We start from the raw sequence: 18,449 nt of genomic DNA, 5'->3' as shown, positions 1-18,449 counted from the left end.
CCAGCGGGCGCCTTTCGCAGAGGAGCTCTTACCTCGGATCTGCCCTCGGGGCCGCGGCTTCCCCGGAGGCGCCTCGAACCCAAACCCGGCGGGAGGCGGCCGGGAGAAAGCCCCCGACCCGGACCGCGCCCTCCCAATCCTCCGCGAGCCGCCCAGCCGCCGTCTGCGTCCGGCCGAGGAGACGCGGTCACCGGGGCGAGCTCAGCGCCGGCCTCGCGCTCGGCTAGAACGCCTGGCCCGCCGCTGCCGCCGCCGCCGCCGCCGCCGCCGGGGAACTCTGGAGCTGCCCGCCAGCTCACCCGCTCGCCCAAGCCGGCCGCGCGCCGCGCATGCCCAGTACATCTCGAGGAGCGAGCCCGCGAGCGCGCGCCGCGCGGCCGGGAGCTACTCCGCTTTCCGGGTTTTGGCGGCAGCCGAGGCGCGGAGCATCTGGTCGACCGCAGCGCTGGAGGAGAACTGGCCAGTGGGGCCGGGTGGGCGGGTGAGGGAAGGTAGGAGAGAGGGCAAGGCAACGTGCCGAGTTATCAAGGCCGCGATCGAAGTCGGACCGAAGTTCTGAGCCGCCGACGGGTTTCCAGAAGTGCCCTAGCAGGACCCACTAGCAGCTGGGAGGCGTGAGAAGTAGAGCGCGAGGAGAGGTTTGCCCCGGGCAAGAGTGGATGCTCCGGGCGGAGGGAGCGCGCCAGATACAGCGCCCCGGGTCTTAGTGTGCAATTCGTGGCCACTAACCTGCGGGCAGTAAACCTGCAGCACCCAAAGACCCTCCAGCCTTGGTCTTCCTGCTGGGACCCTCCCACCTATTTTTCCCCTTTTGTCGCTTCCTTTTTTTTTTTTTTTTTTTTTAATCTCCTCAACTCATGCCTTAAACTGGTGGCACCCAAGGGCCTCCATTCGGTCCCGGGGAGTCTCGAAACTACCGGTCCTTACCTGCAAGCAGCAAGCCCAGACCTGCCTCGCCCGCATCGCACGACTGCCTTGGATCCTATTTTTCTCGCAGCTCTTACCAAGAGCCTGATGTGGTCTGAAGTAGTGGAGGCTTCTTTCACATAATGCCTCTCGTGACCTAACCAACCTTTATAATCTTCTTCTCCCCCCAGTAGCCCCCGGTGCCACTAAGTGAGAAGTCCTTCCATCTGTAACATTGCATTTGCTTCTTCTTGAAACTCCAGCTTTGTCATAGCTATGACCCCCTCCTTTCTAACTTCTTTAAGGTCACTTGACTCTCAGAAATCAATGAAAATCTATAAAATAAACTTGGTTAAAGTAGATTGGACCTGCTTGTTTTGTGAAGCATGGGAGAAGCACAGTCAGGGGAAAGAGAGATTTCAAACCAAGATGGGAAATAAAACCATTATCCTAAAAGTTGGAACAGACCTTAGTCTGCTATCTTAAGTAGAAATCCTCTCTCCAATGTTTCCACTACACCATCAACCACTTAAACTTTTCCATTGTTGGAAATCTCTATTTTTATCAATATTATGTATAATTATTTTTCATTGAGTACCTATGCCAGGAACTAAGCCATTTTTATATTATTATTTCTAATCCTTAAAATGAGATGAGCCTTGTTATACCTATTTAGCAGGAAAATGAAGCTCAGATGTTTCATTCCTTTTGCCAAAGCCAATGCTGATGCCAGAATTAAAATCCAGGGTTGCTTAACTCTAAAGTTTGTGTCATTTGATTTGTGAACATCAAATCAACTTCCCTTAACTTAGACCACTGGTGCTGGTTCTGCCCCAAAGAGCCACACAAAATTAATCTCATTTCTTATAGACATTGCAAGCCTTGAAATATTTGAACCAACTATTAAGTAACTACCAGATCTTCTCATATTTTCCTCTTCTTCAAAATCTCTAGAACCTTTCATTGTTCTTCAAATGCAATGGTGAGCCCTCATAACCACATTCCATACCCTGCTTTGAATGTACTTTGATTTTTCACTTTTCTCCTTGAACTGTACACTCAGAAGAGAACACAACATTCAAATACAGTGGGCTGAGAACCGAGTCACAGAGGGATCAGCCTCTTTGATCCAAGCATACCCTGACAATAATGCATCCCGAACTTGCATTAGGTTTTTTAGCAAGCATACTACAGAGTCAGATCAAATATCCAAGTCAATTTCACACAGACTACAATTAAACCATATCTTTTACGTTACATAGTCTGTACTTCCATAATTTAATATTTAAACCTAATTTTTACCTTTAAACCATATTAAATTTCATCTTGTTTGTTTTAGGACATAATTTCAGATTTTAAAATATTATTAGCGATCACTTTAAATTTATAACATCTGTAAATTTAATGAACATGCCTTCTTTGTTTCCACCTAAGTCTAATAAAAAAAAAAAACAAAGAACAGTTACATAAAACAGGCTTACAAAAGAGCCTTGCAGCCCACCACCAAAAATGAGCTCTGAGATAATAATCATTTATGAACCAATACTTTTCAAGATCAAGCACTTTAGTTCATGCAACAATGCTATAACCAAGAAGGATTTCATAAAAGGTTTTCTACATGCTCTGCTGAAATGAAAATTCACTGTCTCTAGCATTCCTAAATCTACAAGTACAAGTAACTCTTAAAAAAAAATAAACAGGACCTTTTGAAATATGAACCAGTTTTGGTATCAATGATCTCCATTACTTTTCTAAGTGTTTAGAACCAATGTTAATCTTTTTACACTTTTGCTGAGAATTGATGTCCAACTCCCCTGTTTATTGTGCTGCCTTATACAAGTTTTTCCTTCTTGAAGGTTTCATTTGCTAATGTTGGTATGGGAGATGAAAATGATGTAGAACAGAATGAAGGCAGATACATGGAGTGAATGGGGTCTCCCAAATACAAAATACACTAGCAAAACTTGAGAAACAGGTAAAATCTATAGCTGGGTGTAAAGGCTAGATACAGAAAATTTGAAGAAATGATGATGGCTAAATGTAACCTGAAGACCGAGAACTATATGTAAACTTCCCAAGAATCAAGTGTATTTTTCACACACCCTCTCTACTCCAATCCCTCAGTGTGATGTGTGAGTATCATTTAGGGACTGCTGTGTTTATCTTTGTAGGCAGTCTTAAAGCCAAGTAATGTAAAATGTACCTATGGATAAGTTAGATAATGTTTACTGTAGTTAAGAATATTACTCTTTTTATGATCTAATCTAAATATTTTAAGCATATCTTGAAGTCGAGATATGCTTAATTTCATTTTGGCTACAGCTGACATCCTTATTTAGCCTTGCTGAAGAAACCGGCCAAATCGCTGGGTTATTATTTTTGCTCCCACTTTAGAAATTGCTTGAGCTTGCTTCTTATCTTTTTTTTTTTGCTTCTTATCTTGTAATTGATATCTATATTTCTTGTTTGTTATGGTTCTTTACATCTATTTGGGTGTAGCAAATTTACTTTTGCTTTGAATGTGAAAATGCTTTATTTGTTATATACCATATAAGTAGACGTGTGAAAATTTTGAAGCAAGAAGGGAAGTGAAATATTTTTAACAAAGAGTCTTTCCAAGTGTAACCCCTACTTATCTACAAGGAACTTTATTAGTCAAAAACAAGTAACTGACAACACCCCCCTGTCAGAAATGGGTAGATCCCGTAGGTAGAAAATCAGTAAGGACATAGTTGAAATCATCAGAATACACACTCTTCTCAAGCTCATGTGGAATATTCACGAGGATAAAATCACATTTTGGGGACTTCCCTGGTGGCACAGTGGTTAAGAATCCGCCTGCCAATGCAGGGTACACGGGTTCCAGCCCTGGTCCAGGAAGATCCCACATGCCGCAGAACAACTAAGCCCGTGCGCCACAACTACTGAGCCTGTGCTCTAGAGCCCGCGAGCCACAACTACTGAGCCCACGTGCCTAGAGCCCATGCTCTGCAACAAGAGAAGCCACTGCGATGAGAAGCCCATGCACCGCACTGCACCGCACTGAAAAGTAGCCCCCGCTCACTGCAACTAGAGAAAGCCTGCACACAGCAACCAAGACCCAATGCAGCCAAAAATCAATAAATAAATATATATATATATATTTTAAAGAGTTATGGAAGATAGAATGTGAAGATGTAACATTTATCTAATCAGAATCCCAGAATGAGACACCAAAAAGAATAGGTTAGAGGCTAGAGGTGAAGAGACTGGTTATACTCTCTTAGATTAGATATAGGTTATAGTATATAGCTGACAGTGTTTCCAGATTAATATAAGACATGAATCCACCAAGAGAGGAAGTACTGGCATATACACGTATCAAGTAGAATACCTAAAAAGAAAACCAGAAAGAGAAAGAACAACATATACATGTATCAAATAATATACATGAAAAGAAAACCAAACCAAGATACACGAGAATGAAATTGCAAAACACCAGAGGAAAAGGCCATATTAAAAGCATTGCGAGGGCTTCCCTGGTGGCGCAGTGTTTGAGAGTCCGCCTGCCAATGCAGGGGACACGGGTTCGTGCCCCGGTCCGGGAAGATCCCACTTGCCGTGGAGCGGCTGGGCCCATGAGCCATAGCCGCTGAGCCTGCGCTCCGCAACGGGAGAGGTCACAACAGTGAAAGGCCCGCGTACCAAAAAAAAAAAAAAAAGCATTGCAAGAAGAAAAGCAAGTAGACCAAAGAATTTTAAACAGCAGTAATGGCAGCCAGAGACACTAGAATATCTTCTAAATGTTGAGAAAAATAACTGTCAACCTATAATTTTGTGTCCAGAAAAATTAGATTTCCAGAACAAAAATGGAAATAAGACATTTTTAGAAAAATAAAAGCTTTGCTTTTTACCACCTTCACTAGACGAACTCCTAAAACACACCTTTGGATGAAGGAAGTGACCCAATAAGAAATACTGAGATGCAAGGAAAATATGGTGAGCAAATAAATTGATAAACATTTGGGGTAATCTAAAGAAAATTGGTCTGTAAATAATAATAATAATAATAATAATGTCAAATTTGTGGAGTTAAAAAGCACAATTAAAATATTGGGCGATAACATAAATCAGCTGGAGGACGATCAGAGTCAAACTGTTCTGCGGTCCTTGTATTGTTTTGAAGGGGTTAAAGTATTAATTTTAAACATCTGTAAGAAAAGCATTCAAGATAGAATTTCAAGAGAAACTACCCATATGATATTTACAATGTTTTAATGCTGTATATGTATCAACTCATTTACATTCTTACAACAATCTTCTGACAGTCTCCATTTTATACATGAGGGAAAATAAAAGACACAAAAACATGAGACACAAGTCATCTAACGACTGTGTGACGAAGTTGGAATTTGAGAACATGGCTTTGGTGGTTATGTTCTACAGTATCTTAGAGACTCTGAAAGAATAGACACAGAATGCAGAAATTCCAAAACAGCAGAGGAAGAGAAAGGCAATAAGAAATAAACAAGTAAACATAACAGTATCTCCACCTATTTACCCCGAGCAAAGAAAAAATTTAAAAATACAAGAAAGAATTGTAGAAAAAGAGGGCCAAATAGAAAGGAAAGACCAAAGGGAAAAATGTTCAAATATGTAAGTAATCACAACATAAATGGATTAAACTCTACAGCTAAAAGAGTCAAAGTAGTTTTTAAAAACATAGCTATATGCTATTTACAAACATAAGGACATGGAAACCATAAGATATATCAGGTATATAATAATGAAAAGAAGACTGGTGTAGCTACATTAAAATCACACAATCACAATGGACTTTAAGATAAAAAAGCATTATTGGGGATAGAAAGGGCACCACATAATGATCAAATCTACAAGGAGAAATTGATAAATCCACCATTATGGTGGGGCTACTTCAATACTCTCTCACCTATTGATAAGTTACTGACAACTCCATGTACATAGATATAGATATAAGGTATACAATATTTAGATATTACAGTGTCGACATACAGCAATAGGAGAATACACATTCTCATCAAACCCGGAAGAAATATTTACATGAATTCACCAGTGTACCTTAACATATTTAAAATAATTTGGATTATTTAGACCGAGGGTTGAAAAACTTTTTCTGTAAAGCACTAGATAGTAAATACCTTAGCTTTGCAGGTCAATGGTCTCTATTGCAACCACTCAAGTCTGCCCCTGTAACTTGAAAGCTGTCATAGTCAATATGCTTATGCAATTCAATTATCTTCTCCTCCTGCAGGAACAAGGATTGTAATTAAGCAAATGACCATAGCCGTATTTCAATAAAACTTTATTTAGGCACTCTGAATTTGAATTTTATTTAATTTATACATACCTCAAAGTATTTGTGTTTTTCAACCATTTAAAACGTGCCAACCATTCTTAGCTCACAAGCTGTAGAAAAACAGGTGGTGGCTGGGTTTGTTGATCCCTGATCTAGACCTTGTAATCTCTGCTTGCAAGGCAATAGATTTAGAAATATATTTCAGACTAATTTTCTTTAAGATCTAACTTAAAATTTAAATAACAGTACCTTTTAATTTCTAAAGATTCACTTAAATAAGTGGGATTTAGACTTCCAAATAACCATGGATCAAAGAGGAAATCGTGAATGAAAATTTTAAAATACTTCGAACTGAAAAAAAAGAAAAATAAATTTTGATATAGTCAGATCATGAAATATTCTATAGCAGTGAATGTCAGGAAGCAACCACCACATTCAGCAGAATAAATTACTCTTAGAAACATAAAGTTTCTAAGATCACAGATAATTATGTGCAGTAAGTTGCCCTTTTTACAAAGCTCAGGAACAAGCAAAACTAAATGATATATTATTTGGGAACACGTATGTATTTGCTAAAACTAGTATGTAAACAAAGGAACGTTTATCATAAAATTAAGAATAGTGGTTACTTCTGAGGGGCAGGAAGGGAAATGGAACAGAGTGTCTTTATAGATAAATTGCAATAGTAATGTAATGTGTGTTGCAGGTGTTCACCTTAATCACACTCCTTGCTCCTGCGGAGGAAAAGATTGTTGAATTGCATACAATGACAGAGGAGGGACAGAGCAATTGTTACTCTGATTTGTGGTGAAAGCGATCCAGTTACCCTTCTCTCATTTACCTGGACACAGGTCATCAGAATGCCTCATCACCTATTATCCCTGACCTTTGAATGTCTGGTGAGCTCTGTACATAAAACACTCCTTTCCAAGCAGGACCACAGATACTCTGTCCCTAATTTTAAGTGTGAAAGTTGACTTTTACAATAAGGCTTATTTCCTCCAGAAATTCTAATGCCTCGGTACAGCTGAGGAAAATTTAATTCTCACACCTGAGAGTTACTCATTCCTTTACTAGTAACACCTGAATATTCTTTAAAATTCAGAAGAGACATCGCTTGTTTCATCTTTTTGAGATAACTGTACTGCTCGTTCCACAGAACTGGAAATTTGCCATTTGAAAACAGTTATCTCACTATTTACAGCTTTTTCTAATCAAATTTAAGCTTTTAATTTTTCTACGTGTGCCTAACCAGGAAAGCAGATGAAAATCAAAGGAGAAAAATAAAATAACCATGAGGAAAAGTAAACCTTCAGAAACTGGTTAATTTTAAATTACAGTAAAGCCATAAAATGGAATTCTATCTCATGATGAAAAAGAATGAGGTGGTTATATTAACCACTAACTTGGATGGACATCAAGATATATAGTTGTTAAGTGGGGTGAGGGGAAAGGTGAGTTGCAATACACTCTGTAGTAGGAATGAATTTATGTAAAGAAAGAATAACAGCTAGAGAAATACAAGCCATATTTTAACAGTTTCTTTTATAGGGAGAGAGATGACGGTGGAGGCAGGAGTTCTTTTCACTATTTCGGTTAATATAATTCTATAATATTTGAATTTTTAACCATGGACCTGTATTATTTTGTGGCAGAGAAAATTTAACATTGTAATATTTTGTGAATTTTGTGTTTCTGAATTCTTTACTCCGTCTAGAATTCAGCTAGAGTTTTAAAATTTCCATCCCTAAAGTCTAAAGTATCTTTAGTTAACTGAGCTAAAATAACCCTCAGGCTATTTAACAATTCCCTTTGGGGACCGCATTGGAATTGCAAATGCAGACTCTGTTTCCTTAAGTTGGCACCCCAGTTTTTTTCTCCATTGACAGTAGAATCCTGGGGCGGGGGGGGGAGGTGGGAAGGGAATAAAACAAAACAAAAGAGAACTCCTATTACAAATTTAAAGGTTTTAAGAAGCAAATTCGCATCTCTCATTAGCTTTCTCACTCCAATAGCCCTGGTGCTCAAGAAAACTCCAGCAACCTTAAAGATAATTGTCCTGATAACGGTGCTTAAATCCAAGTTTTGGCAAGACAACAGCAAAAATATGCCCCAGATTCCAAGTCTAATTTCATCTTAAAGAACTTGGATACACACACACACACACACACACACACACACACACACACACAGAGAAATCTCTAAACGCGTGTTGGTTTTCCGAATACACTTTCCTTTCCTTTAATGAACACTTCTTTTTAATGCAAAGCTTTCAAAGCATTTTCCACACTTTCTTATTAAGCAGAGTGTTTATCTTACTAACCATACTTATCATTGTGCACATTAAGGGTTGTACTACACAAGTACACAATTCCTTACCCAAACCCTTGCAACCAGATGTTTGCATCTTGTGAAGGTAACGTGATGCTTATACCACATACGTATTCATAGCAACCCAGCAGGGTCTGTAATTAACACATTATTTCTGCATATTCATACAAATTAGAACGAAGTTCATAAGTAGCCTCATAGCCCCTCAGATTCGATTTGCTATCAAACAAGCACAAGTCGTCAGGCTTTGTCACCAAATGAAATTTGAAAAAACAAACAAACAACTTTTAAAAAAACTTTTGACTTGACCTTGCAGATAAAGCTGTTATGCACCTGTATGATGGTGCCACAAGGAGTAACTGCCTTGCTTGCCTTGCATTTGAGACTCTAAATGGCTATCGTTTTGAGGGCTTGATATCTTCTGCCTCCTGTGTGCCTTCCATCCATTTTGTTGCTGTGACTTCCTCTACCACCTTCCTGCCCAGATACTTTATTATGTTAATCGGCTATGACCTGAAAAAAAATAGATAACCAAGTTATTATAATCATGTATGAAATAGAGTAAGTAGATTATACATAAGGAGCACTAGGGCTATTCTGTGATATGTGCATTTTGCTTGGATTCTTGACAACACCTATTTCAACAAGTTAGAGGCTTTGGTTTGCTAATGATTGTCACCTGTATTCACAATTTTTGAGATTTTTATCCTTAAAAAAGCAACTCTAACTTCCTGTTCTGAAAAAAAAAGAAATACAATGTCTCATTTTATAGATGTCACCTACTTTCAGAAACGGACATCTTGTGAAAGCATGCTATTCTAATATATGCATATATGACCTTTTGGTCATATGCAAATAAGCTAAGGGCTAAAGTTTATTTACTCTTGCACAAAGAATAAGTGATGACAATAAAGATTAAGGTATTTATAAAACCTTAAAGTACGATCTCAGGGTGACATTTCTAAATCATCACAGTCACTTGCCTGTATTTTTTCTTCTTTACTCAACTTGCAAGTCCTTCTGTATTCTGACCCCACTCTGTACATTTATCTTCATTTATTAGTGCTCCTGCTGTGAGCTTTCCACAGCTCCAATATGTACAGCGCTTCCTTGGTGTTGCCCACACAAGGCACACTTATCACTGCAAGACAAAGAAACCTGGGGAGGAGTGGAGAGTCATGACTGGAAATCAATGCAGGAATGTCCGTGATTCAAGTTTCCAAGAGGAAAGTAGCCAAAGCAAGTGAGAGATCGATACCAGGTGCTAAGAGAGTGACATGAAAGAAAAGTATTGAAAGCAGTAAGAACCCAGAAACCCAATCAGATGGCTCACTAGTGAGAAAGCATCTAAAGGCCTCTGATTCATTCATTCAGCAAAGGTTCAAGCACCTGCCAAGCACAGGGATGGGCTTTGGGGATATAAAAAGGAGTACAAAATGGTCCCCACCCTTGAGGGCTTGCAGTATTAGCAATTAAACAGACAGAAATAAATAGAGACAACCATATGCCATGTTGTAACAGCACAATGTAATACCAAGCACTCTCTGAGCCACAGAGAAATGAACGCTCAACTCTGCTGTGCAAAATCAGGCTGGCGTCACAGGGACTCACTTGACTGCCCTTCGCTGATCACCTTCCAACCTCCTTGCTGTTCCTCGAGCACCCTGGCCTGCTTCCACCGCAGCCCTAGCACTGGCTGTTCCCTGACCCCTAACGCTCTTCTTCCAGATATCGACAGGGCTCACTCTCTCACTTCATTCAGGTCTCAGCTCAAGTGCTACCTCATCGGAAAAGATTTCTCTGACCAATCACCCTATTTAAAACTGTACCACCCGGGCTTCCCTGGTGGTGCAGTGGTTGAGAGTCCGCCTGCCGATGCAGGGGACACGGGTTCATGCCCCGGTCCGGGAGGATCCCACATGCCGCAGAGCGGCTGGGCCCGTGAGCCATGGCCGCTGAGCCTGCGCATCCGGAGCCTGTGCTCCACGACGGGGGAGGACACAACAGTGGGAGGCCTCAACAGTGGGAGGCCTGCGTACCGGGAAAAAAAAAAAAAAACACAACACAACTGTACCACCCAAGGGGAAGGATAAATTAAGACTTTGGCATTAACATACACACATTACTATATATAAAATGGTTAACCAACAAGAGCCTACTGTATAGCACAGGGAATTATATTCAATACCTTGTAATAACCTATAATGGAAAAGAATATAAAAAAATGTATTATATAAAGCTGAATCACTTTGCTGTACACCTGAAACTAACACAACATTGTAAATCAACTATACTTCAATTAAAAAAAAACAAAACTGTACTCCCAGACACACATACACACACACACACACACACACACACACACACACAGAAACTCAACTATTTCTCTCTTTCTCCCTGTTGCCTGACTTTGTCTTTTTTTTCCTCAGCCCATATCACAATCTGCAATCATCTTGTCCAATTATGTATTGTCTATTTCCCTCATGTAAATTCTGTGAGAGCAGGGATTTATCATTTGTATTTACTGCTCTAGCCCCAGCATTGGACAGAGTTGAATGAGTGAATGAATGAGGAGAAATTTGAGCTGAGTTATGAAGAGCATGTAGTGGCTTGTCAAGGGAACAAGGCGTGTGTGGAGGCAGAGGGAGGACTCAGAATGTACAGAGACACCAGGGTAATTAAAGGGAGTCAAGGCACCTTGGAAGGAATTTAGAGAGAAATAAAATGATCTGTGCTCAGCACACAGTGGGTTTTCATTCAACGTTATTAAGTAAATAAGTGAGAGAGCAAGTGAGTAAATGAGTGAGTGAATACACGATTGAATTAATGATCAGGTTTTTGTCTGAGAAAATGTGTGAGCCTAGATGGGTGGAACAGAAGACAGGAAGTAGAGATCATTGAGAAGGCTGGTCTTCTACAAAGAGGAAAATAAAGAAGGCCTGAATGAAGCAAGTGGGAATAGAGAAGAGAGACCACACTTGCGAAGCAAGTAGAATTGTGATGTGGTTGAAGTGGGGGAAGCAGGTGAACGCAGAGGATCCCGATGTAAGTGTCCAGATGGGTGGTGGTGCTGTGGACCACACGGTAAAACCAGGAATGGTGAAAGGAGGCTGCGCTGGAGAGATAATCTATCCTGGGTTGTACATCTTGGGATTGAAGTCTCTCTGTAATAGGGGAAGACAACTAATATGTAGTTGGAAGGGTTGACCTAGAAGAAAAGTCAAGACAGAAGACAGGTTTGGAATAGCCTTTATGGATGGATGTCTTTATCTTCAGGAAAACACGTTAGGATAAGAAGACGAAATTCGAGGATAATTTAAGAGGTCGAGAGGCAGAGGGAGGAAAAGGAACGTCCACTGAAAACTAAGAAGCAGCTAATAGAGTGGTAAGAGGAAAACTAGGAGTTTAAGCCCATGAGAATTAGCATGTGCTGGCTGTCTTGCTCATTACTGTAGCCCCAATGTCCTGGTACAGGATAAAGAGACATGCAAATACTTGTAAAAAAGGGAAGTAGGGAAAGAAGGAAAGAGGGAGGGATGGAAGGAAGCTTGGAAGGCGGGAACTGGTTAACAGTAAGACTACAAAGCTATCAAGAAAGATAATGGGACTTCCCCGGTGGCGCAGTGGTTAAAGAATCCGCCCGCCAATGCAGGGGACACGGGTTCCATCCCAGGCCGTGGAAGATCCCACATGCCGCAGAGCCACAGCTACTAAGCCAGCGCTCTAGAGCCATGAGCCACAACTACTGAGCCCGCGCGCCACAACTACTGAAGCCGGCGTGCCCTAGAGCCCGCACGCTGCAACCACTGAAGCCTGCGCTCCTAGAGTCGGTGCTTTGCAACAAGAGAAGCCACCACCGTGAGAAGCCCGCGCACCTCAACGAAGAGTAGTGCCGCTCACCGCAACTAGAGAAAAGTCCGCATGCAGCAACAAAGACCCAACGCAGCCAAAAAAAAAAAAAAAAAAGATAATGATAGCTAAGAAAACTCAGATTTATTTTATTAAGGGATTATAACATGCCAGAGACCCCTTTAAGCAGTTCACACGGCTTGACTCATTCAATTCTCAAAACAACCTCGTGAAGCAGGGGTGATGATGATGATATGATGATGATGATTATCCCCTCTTTATAGATGAGAAAATGAGGCACAGAGAGGTGAAGTTGCCCAGGGTTACACAGAAAGCAAATGACAGAAGCAAGATTTCAAGTCCAGCCATCTCGCTCTGAAGCCCTCTTTGCACAGATGGAAGAGTGAGTTTTGTGAGGGGCCTTGAGTGAGTATGGTTTCAATGGAGGGGCAGCTCTGTGGCCTGGGGAGGGGAAAGGAAGGCAAAGAAGTGGAGAGAGCAAATGTAGACTGCTACTGCAAGGCGGTTCACTAGGAAGAAAGAGGGACAGATAGTAGCTGGAAAGGAACACAGGGGTGTCAGAAGCCGTTTTGTGGTTTGTTTTTTTTTGCGGTTCGCGGGCCTCTCACTGTTGTGGCCTCTCCCCCCGCGGAGCACAGTCTCCAGATGTGCAGGCTCAGTGGCCATGGCTCATGGGCCCAGCCGCTCCATGGCATGTGGGATCTTCCCGGACCGGGGCACGAACCCGTGTCCCCTGCATCGGCAGGCGGACTCTCAACCACTGCGCCACCAGGGAAGCCCCGTTTTGTGTTTTTAATGAGCAAGTCTGGTGCATGTGGACTTGCTACAGTCTGTTTACATCACACCCCAGAATTGCTAAAAGAAAAATGAGGGGGTTGGCTGAAAAGACACTCAGGTTACTTCCAGCTCTGATTCTACTATTCCACAACTTTGAAATTCTTTCTCAGTGTAGCCAGATGGAAGATTTCACTTGATAACATTAGTTGGAAAAATAATTTAATACACTTTTAAAGAGGTCTATAAATAGAAGTCCAGGGGCCTCTTTGAGTTTCCTTATGATTCATGAGCTTTTCATCTTTTCACATCCTAGTCAGTGATGTGTCCTGTTTTTATGAGGAAGCTGAAGTTTTTCTTGTCTTTAGATTTGGCCTAAGAACATATTTTTACTTTCTTTTCTTAGGTTAGGAAAGAGTCAGGGTCATCTAGGTTCACGTCCTTTTTCTCCATTGCCTTTTCCCTTTTGTACTCTATCCCTCCTTGCACAGGAAAAAATTAATTTAAGTGCAGGCAGTTATAGACAAGCCATAATGTTTCTTTCACATGTCCTAAACTGTTTAATCATTAGTGTTGTTTCCTGCGATTCTTTCTCTGCTAACTATTCCTTGAGACACTTTTCCTCTTTCCTAAACTTCTCTTTTCCTCCTCCTCTATGACCAAGTGGAGTGGACACATACCAATTCCAGAAATTACACTAGACCCTCCTTTTCCCTCTATTCCTACCTTATGGAGCCCTTTATTGGCACACATCCTTCAGTGACACATATTCCTATCTTTTTCACACCTTTGAACAACTTTTCCATCTCTAGTTGCTCCTTTTCCTAGCCACACAATGTCAGTTTTCAACGATCTCCTAATAGGGCTATGAGATGGAGGAGAGATTGGCTATGGAAAATAGCAATACAAAACTCATTTCTTTTCTGGCTTTGGGATGTGTTTTCACACTTACCAAAGTTGGTATATACCCAAATTTGGAAAATCACAGCACTTCAAACAAAGTAAAGCGCTACTTGGAAGACATGTCTCAAAAGGAATTAGAAAGCTATCTACTTAGCTAATCTGTGCTCTTTGCTCATTTCTATTCTGGGCACCCCTCCAGACAATGGATGAATAGTGTTTATCTCTTAGACAAACGCAAATAATCTTCACAGAGAGATCTTTATTTTCCTCTCCAAAGTGTGATATCTTTCTAGCTTTCAATTCCCCAGAGCAAGGTGATAATTAAAGTGTTTCAGGTTCAAAGGCTCTCTCTCTAAAATTCCTGATGAGCTAGTTTCAGACAGGAATGAGAGTAAACAGAGATGGCTATGATATCATAAGTGAAGCAGGTTATAATGTTAATAAGATGTTGAAAATAAGACGTGTCTGCCTAGTATCAGTAATTGACTCTGTTCACATTTCCCTGACACATGTGAATCCAAATCCTATCATTCATAATAGTCTTTATTTTGGCAGGTGTATGCACCAAGCAAAGATGAACAGGGTGCAAATAAAGAACCTTTGTCAGTACTGTAGCCAATACCATGATGGCACCTCATTATAAAGAGACCTAAAACATTTCATGACAGCAGGCAACCTTCCTCTAGAAATAGCAGAAATCTCCATATCTCTGAAGCCAAATAATGATTTGCCCCCTTTATCTTTACAGGCTGTGCTTTTGAAATTATAAAATAGTTTAGAATACTCAGCAGTGATCTGGGACAACCCAAGTACTTCTTTCTTTATATATAAGGAAAATTTTCAAATATTGACAATGCTGATGATTTTAAACCAATTTAATCAGTTTAATCAGCAAGGATTCCTCCATCTTATTCTTTGTAAGAATTATTCTCACATTCTTTGATACAATAAAAAATAAGTAATACCTTCCTTCTATTTTTCCTTATTTCTGCTTGTTCTTGATTAAAAATAAGCTAAAACTGAATTGTCAAACCAGGAAAATATTGCATGGGCTAAGAATAAGGAACTTTTTTAGCTAAAAATAATTAATTTGCAAAAGGCCAATGCAAAATACTTTCTCTCTATTAAACTTTTATATCTATTTTTACAAAGGCAAAACATATCTAGAACATGTGATTTATGCCATCTAATAGTGAGAATTCATCTGTATATGAGAACGTAAGATGCATCTGTAGAAGGAAAATTTTTCCCAAAACGAGTTTTTGAATTTCCTGTATTTCTGGGTCACAGTAGTTTCTGGCTGTGTTTTTTTTTTTTTTTTTTTTTTTTTTTTTGGGGTACGCGGGTCTCTCACTGCTATGGCCTCTCCCCTTGCGGAGCACAGGCTCCGGACACGCAGGCTCAGCGGCCATGGCTCACGGGCCCAGCCGCTCCGCGGCATGTGGGATCCTCCCGGACCGGGGCACGAACCCGTGTCCCCTGCATCGGCGCCACTGCGCCACCAGGGAAGCCCGTTTCTGGCTGTTTGACAAGACCCATCTCCTAGAGCTTCTGATATTCCTTCCTAAGAGTCAGTGAGAAGAAGCTTCCTTTCACTTTCTCTGGGAGGAAAGGCCAGAACAACTCTCAAGGCCACTATTCTCTCTCGTGACCTCTTGTCCTTCCCTGCTTTTAGCTCCCAGGGGTCCTGCCAAAGATTGCCCATTGGTTTTAATCCAACTTTTTAAATGAGGGCTTAGAGAAGCAACTTAGAGTTGTATAACTTTTTCCTCTTGTTTTATAAAACATGAGATAAAAAGATTACTCTAAACTACTGACTTTCAAACACCTAAATGGCCTTGGCCATACCTTTATTGGCAGAGTCTAAGAGACCACTGTGGTCCCAAGACCCTTTATGAGGTGGAATCTTGTTTCTGAAGTGGATTTTGGAACATATGCAGTACGTATAAGAAAGTTGTCTTTTTCAGCCACAGTGGAAAACATCTGCTTTGCTAATGGATTGGACTCTACTTGCCAGAATAACTTCCCAGATGTTTTGAAAGCTCTAAACAACTGCAGCCTTTCGGATCTGCTCTGACTCAAAAGTTAATTTACTAAGAAAACATGTAGGTCTGTGACATAAATGAAAATAAAAATATTTCTCTTAACGAATCTGTAATACCAAAATATTTTACATATGGCCTCAGATTAATGGTCTTTTTTTTTTTTTGCGGTACGCGGGCCTCTCACTGCTGTGGCCTCTCCCGTTGTGGAGCACAGGCTCTGGACGCGCAGGCTCAGCGGCCATGGCTCACGGGCCCAGCCGCTCCGCGGCATGTGGGATCTTCCCGGACCGGGGCACAAACCCGTGTTCCCTGCATCGACAGGCAGACTCTCAACCACTGCGCCACCAGGGAAGCCCCTAGATTAATGGTCTTTTATAGATTTTTTATTTTTTTAAGATATGCATTCAGACAGGTATATACATAGTCTCTTGGAAGGGATTGGAATGCGAATAGAAAATTCTTTCCACTTTTCTGAATGCAACTAGTGCTACTAACTATTTATGCTCTTTTGTCAATTCCCCAGCTTTCAATAAATGATTTCCTGGTAAATATATGCATGTCCCGCTTACATTTTATCTTACTGGATCTGATTTAAAAAAAAAAAACAAACTCCTAAATAGCATAAAAAGTATTTTATATTATCGACTGTTCAGCCTTCTTTAGCTTCTGCCTTGGCTATTTCTTCCTAGTTAGCCTCCAGCTGCTGCTTTGTTGTTTAATATTTACATAATTTAAAGAGACTACTTTTATTTTGTTCTTTTATGATCAGCTGCCAAGCAATACAATATTTCTTTTTTCTGCCTCATTACACCTACTGACTTCAGTCTCTGTTGTTTTTCCTAACCCTGTTTGGATCTAAATCCTCTATGTTGTCCTTCCATTTCTGTGTTCTAGTCAACTTTTCCTCTGCCTTCTTTACAAAATCCTCCAGGAGATCATACTCTCGTGTCCACTACAATCCAGAAATGCAAATGTTTTAAAAGGAAATTCCAAATTAAACAGAACAAATCAATTGTGCATTAAAATTTAGTATGTATTTTCCCTTATAAATACTTGCCAACCTTTTATATGTTTATTTCATATTATACATACGTTTCTAAACAGCAAGAACCTGTATTTTAAGTATGTTTTTAGATGCTAAAGCTGGTCAGTCATTTCTAATAACCACACTTCTTTGCATTCATCCCCTAGAATGTAGGCTTCATCTTGCCCACATCTGCATTACCAGTGCCCAAAGCAGAGCAGCTGCTAGACACTCAATTACCATTTGCTGAATAAATCTAACATTCCATAGAGGGGTGGGGTCGGTGAGTATTATGTCCCAGGCTCTATGCTAAGTAATTTTACAAACACACACACACACACACACACGCACACACACGCACACACCCCATATATATTGCACGTAATCTTCTCAAGAACTCAAGTAAGTATTGCTTTCCCCACTTTACAATTGAGGAAGCAAAAACTCAGAAAGGGAGGGAAGTAATCTATCCAAATTTACACAGGTAGAAAGTTGCAGTATTTAGCTCCAAAGAAAGCTCTTTGAATAAAATGAGAGATAAACATGACCCATACAAATTTTCTTTCCCATTTCCCTCTCTCGTGGCTGGTCCTGAAGAAAACTTTAAAAATACAATTGATGCTCAGGTCTTCTTTCCTTTCCCCGCAAGACCTAACTTTTGGTGCCCACATCCTTTGACTTATCCATCCCAACCAACTCCAAAAGCTTGTCCTGTGGACACTCCTTCCCTCACCCAGGGCCCATGTGCCTGGATCTGTATGGCCAGCTATCCTCAGCCGTACTAAAGTCTGATTTCCCTTCAGCAATCTTGCATCTCATTGCTTCACAATACTTGAGATTTTGAGATTGAACACTTGCTTATTAGATAACACTTCTTCCCTAATACAGAAAAGCTGGAAGAGTCTAGAATTATTTGATCATGATTCTGTAGTCAAAATGTCTCTGCAATTATTGTAACCAAAAGCAGTGAACTTAAATTGGGCTTCCCTGGTGGCGCAGTGGTTGGGAGTCCGCCTGCCGATGCAGGGGACACGGGTTCGTGCCCCGGTCCGGGAAGATCCCACATGCCGCGGAGAGGCTGGGCCCGTGAGCCATGGCCGCTGAGCCTGCGCGTCCAGAGCCTGTGCTCCGCAACGGGAGAGGCCACAACAGTGAGAGGCCCGCTGAATAGAAGCTTAGGGGGGCACCTTGGCAGAAACCTGGTTGTCCATCTTCGATCAGACTTCACCAGACTAGGCTGACCTCTACTCTATCTCCTAAGAAGAATCCTAGCTGAGAT

At 41.0% G+C, this 18,449-nt stretch overlaps 1 protein-coding gene across 4 annotated transcripts in view; it reads right to left on the bottom strand.

Annotated features, from left to right (window-relative positions):
• The window catches only part of EPS8 (epidermal growth factor receptor pathway substrate 8), a 193,466-nt gene extending 193,144 nt beyond the window's left edge, over positions 1-322 (bottom strand). The window contains exon 1 of one of the 4 annotated variants that reach the window (XM_032646849.1): positions 33-322. The gene's annotated coding sequence lies outside the window, so the exon portion shown is untranslated. The remainder of the gene's footprint in view (positions 1-32) is intronic. The other 3 variants (XM_032646850.1, XM_032646844.1, XM_032646847.1) reach the window with 3 other exon arrangements.
• Positions 323-18,449: the final 18,127 nt, after the last annotated feature.

This window comes from Phocoena sinus, chromosome 10 (assembly GCF_008692025.1).
Source record: "Phocoena sinus isolate mPhoSin1 chromosome 10, mPhoSin1.pri, whole genome shotgun sequence".
NCBI classification, from domain to species: domain Eukaryota; kingdom Metazoa; phylum Chordata; class Mammalia; order Artiodactyla; family Phocoenidae; genus Phocoena; species Phocoena sinus.
This window is presented reverse-complemented; position numbering and strand designations above follow the sequence as displayed.